This window comes from Rhinopithecus bieti, unplaced genomic scaffold (assembly GCF_001698545.2).
Source record: "Rhinopithecus bieti isolate Rb0 unplaced genomic scaffold, ASM169854v2 scaffold_9581, whole genome shotgun sequence".
Taxonomy (NCBI): domain Eukaryota; kingdom Metazoa; phylum Chordata; class Mammalia; order Primates; family Cercopithecidae; genus Rhinopithecus; species Rhinopithecus bieti.
The window spans coordinates 2,469,781-2,474,438 of record NW_016806413.1 but is presented as its reverse complement, the minus strand read 5'-3'; positions in this window follow the sequence as shown (position 1 = coordinate 2,474,438).

Sequence of the window (4,658 nt, the reverse complement as noted above, 5' to 3'; positions counted from 1 at the left end):
CCGCAATGGAGTATAACATGTAGTCACCATCTATCACATCTTGCTGGTCTAAAACCTGAAAATTCATCTAGCCCTGAAGAACTTAGACAACGGATCCTTGAGCCTGTAGATGTAGGTGCTAATAACAGTCCCTAGAAAAGTCACTGCTTCATAAATGTAAAATGGTATTATTTTCTACTAAGATAAACACAAATTTAGGGAAAGAAGAAAATGCCCCCCAAAGTGATCAAGGCCAGTAATTTACTATCCCTTTGTCAAAATTTTATCTTAATTTAAATTTTAACAAGAAAATTTCAGGAGAATATATACTGTAAATGGAAGACAAAAAATCTTGTAGAAAATGTATCGTGTTAGATATGTTATCATCAATATCTATATTTGTGATATACATACACAAATATGTGATAAAATATACATATTATGTATTTTGACATAAATAAGAATTAAATATCATCACAGGCTCAAGCCCAGTTCAGAGACTCCTCAGAGATTGCTGAGGATGCTGGGAGCAGGGAGAGTACCATGGGACTTCGGGGGTTTAGCCACAGGCTTCCAGCCTATTGTATATAATGATAAACTCTTACTCTGTATTTAGTTCTGAACTTCTGAAACTTGTCACCTGAAGAATTTTTTCAAACTTCCTACCAATTTTTAGACAAATTGATTTATTGCTTAATGAACCCACCAATTGTTCACATATTACTTTTTTCCTCAAAAATTTCAGTGTGTCCTTTTATTTATGTGAAAATAGTAGAGTTATACTTGAAATTAGACCCTCAGAGAAGTCAATCAGGTTTTAAAATGTCAAAGAAAGGAAAATGCACAAGAGCCTTCCCCCACATCACAAGCAGAGATGAAAACAGAACTATTCCAGGAGTGAATCTTTTCATACGCATCACTGCAACACCTTCAGTCTTTCCTAGAACCAGTTAGGAAACAGATGGATACACACAGAGACCATCTCATCACGGGACCTCAGTCTCTGATTCCCAATTCCCAAACCCAAAAAGTTCTGAAAATTGAAAAATTGAAAGATTTATTTGTAACTCAGTTACAAACCTTGCCCTCGACTGATGGGAGTCTATTTTTAGTCATTATGAGATTCAGTGTGAATATTCATAAGTTTGACGGCAGAAATATTAATGTACTTGATGATAGGGTGCTCCCCCAGACTCCACTGGGGTGTTAATAATATATATATGTTGAATTCTGAATTCCGCAATACATCAAGATTTTTGGATGAAAGATTATGGACTTACATGGTAGAAAATCCCAAGGGTAGGTGTTGCCTTCATTTTAAAGACAATAAGGTAGCTTTAGAGATGTTAAGTAACTTGCTCGAAGCCATACAATAAGCAGCAAAATATTATACACTTTGAAAGGACAAGTATGTCAATTGCAACTTCCAACTGCCCAGACTTCATGCGGCTTAGTCAGGGAGCTGATTTTACCTTAAGGTGGGGCTGGTACTTCTTAATAGACTGAAAATTACAAAAAGAGGTTTGCCACTGGCAAAATTAGGCTGTTAAGATTTCAGACCAGCTCCCAGAGAGGCCTTTCCATTTCCACTTTTAAGGAAACTGTGCCCTCTGACTGTAAAGGAGATACATTTCTTCTCATCCCTTAAAAGCAGAGGAATTTGATAAATAAGTTGCCTGGCAAAGGAAAAAAAAACCACTAGACCGAAATCAAAACGAATCATTTTTTGCATATTAATCAGGTGCCTGATTGAAACTGTGCTAGCTGCTTCGAGAGAGGAATATTAAAAGTAAGGCGCTGCTAATTTAAGCACAACTAATTTTAAAAGACGTACCTAGAAACAGCCACATGGGAAAATCACTTAAGCTACATCAACCATCCGCTTTGCTTGATGGGATATGCCTTGGTTGGGAGCCCCAGTGTCATGATATTGACTTCGTCCCTGTGGGTAGACAGGGAAATCTGTTATTGCTGTAATCTGCAGGGCTCTGGTTTTAATGGATCCATCCCAATTTATTCCTGCCTCCCAAGTGAGCAAGAGGAGCCCAGAGGGAAGTGACTGTCCAAGGAGCTGCCACAAAGCTTGAGCCCCATCCCCATGGAGCTGGCAGGCCACCCCTTCTTCCAAGAAGACAGTCCCATAGAAACTGCTGCTGGGCTCATTCGTAAACCGCACCTGTAGCAGACATTATTGAAGCTGTTCCCAGATCTCCTCAGATCTCTTTTATGGGTTCTTTGCACCCCTCCCCAAGTTTGTGCCCACAACTCTCTAGGGAGGATTGTGCAGGGGCTGCTGGCACAGCCTTGCCTGCAGGCATTGGGAGTTTGTCCCCGGAGGTTACCTTTAGCCAGTGCCCAATTGGTAAAAGAATATGGAAGCTCAGTTCCCTTCCTTCTAGTCTAAGTATCATTTGTGCTCCAGAGCTCCTCTGTGGAATGAGAGCAAGGCTGTGACTTTGCCTGAAATCACCCCTTTCTGAGCATCTTTCCCTTCTTTGAACTGCTTCTCCTACTCCTTTACTGATGTCTCATCCTTTAAAAACAAAAATTACTGCTTCTGGTTACCCCACTTAAGAGCATTGTACCCAAGGCTCTGAGATCTCAGTACAGAAGGTAAGTGCTATACTTTGAGGTGAACAATAAATTTCAGTTAACTTCTCTACACTTCTGGAAGGGATCTATTTACTTAAAGATCAGCTATTCCACTGGCACATACATCATTTACCACCCGAGCCTGCAAGGGGACAAGGCCAGAGAATAAGCTAGAACCAGAGTGGAGAACAAGATCCAGTCAGCTGCCCTTCTTTCCTCTCTCCAGAGCTATGGATAACAGACAAGCATACCTGTGGCAGAAGCTATGGGCTACCCCAAAGTCTGTTCTCCCTTCCAGGAAGCCCCCAGTTATACACTGGATACATGTCGACCCAGCCAGCCTCCATTCCAGCTAGATGTGGCCACGCAGCTAAGTTCTGGCCACTGGGGTGTGAACAGAAGTGCTGCGCACAGCTTCCAAAGCATGCCTCCCTTTCCCCATTGCCCTGTGCAGATATGGTGGAAAGCCATCATAGTCCATGTGGATGAAGTCCGCATCTGAAGAATGGAGGAAAACCAAAGAAGGATCTGGGTCCTCAACATCATGGAATTGCCTAGACTGTTTTATAAAGAGAAAGAATTGTCAACGTCAGCCAAGTTAGTCTGAGTCCTTCTTAGGGCAGCCAAATCAATATTCTAATTAGTACAATTATTTAGAGCAGGGGTCCCCTACTCCCAGGCCAAGAACCACCAGTTCGTGGCCTGTTAGGAACCAAGCTGCACAGCAGGAGGTGAAAGGCAGGCAAGTGAGCAAAGCCTCATCTGTATTGGCAACTGCTCCCCATTGCTCCCATTACTGCCTGAGCTCCACCTCCTGTCAGATCAGAGGCGGCATTGATTCTCATAGAAGTGCAAAACCTATTGTGAACTACACATGCAAGGGATCTAGGTTGTATGCTCCTTATGATAATCTAATGCCTGATGATCTGTCACTGTCTCCCATCACCTGGTCTAGTTGGGACCATCTAGTTGCAGGAAAACAAGCTCAAGGCTCCCACTGATTCTACATTATGGTGAGTTGTATAATTATTTATATATTACAATGCAATAATAGAAATAACATGCACAATAAATGTAATGCACTTGAATCATCCTGAAACCAGTCCCCACTCTGCTCCTGCCAGGTCTGTGAAAACATTGTCTTCCTCAAAACTGGTCCCTGGTTCCAAAATGGTTGGGGACCACTGCCTTAGAGTGCAGTGGGATTATGAATTTTCTAATTGAGTCATTGATAAAGAGAAAGGAGGCTGCCTTAGGTTGTATTTCCCATAAAAGCTCCTGAGGTGATCATCCATGTCAAAGTGATTTATGACTTATTAGAAAATGGTCCCAGGAAAACCTAGGGATAGATAAGGGAAGTAAGAAGAGGAAGCAGCCAAGCAAGAATTCAGCACCAGAGAAGGCCCATGGAGGGTGACTGTGGCTCAATCTCTCAGGGAGTTCTGGGGACGGCAACAGACAGACCTAAGTGTGTTACAATCACAAGCAAGGGAGCTGGAGAATTTGTACCCCTGACGCCTGCTAGTCCTCAATCAATACTCCCATAAAAACATAAACGTCTGAGTACTTCTGTATATCCATGCATACAATCTGAGCTGGGTCTAGCAGTCTGAGCGACCCTCCAGCAAAGAGGCACAGGTGCTGGCTGTTGGGAGTGAAAGCCCACTGGGAACCTACATGTACAAAAATGGTAAATGGATGGAGTGCTGACAGTATCTGCTAACAGAGGCCCTTTAAATTTTTGCCTGGAGGTCTCAAGTGATTACTCGTGGCATGCATTCCTGCAGCCCTTTCCATAGGAAACAACCTTGCCTGTCACCTTCACCTGGACATTTCTATTGGCTATATTTAATGTTTTCAAGTGTCTAAAATTGCGTTCTTTGGGCAACCATAATAAAATACAAGGTTATGTTTCAGAGTTCTCTGCAAGTCCTGAAAGAATAACAAATCTTATAGGAGTTCACGATATGGTCCTTTACTCCCTACTCAAGACTCAAAACCTCTGGCAGGAGAAATCATCTACCTTATTCCTGAATATGGAATGACCCTGTTACCAAATTTATTCCATACCTACTTAGAAACAAGCA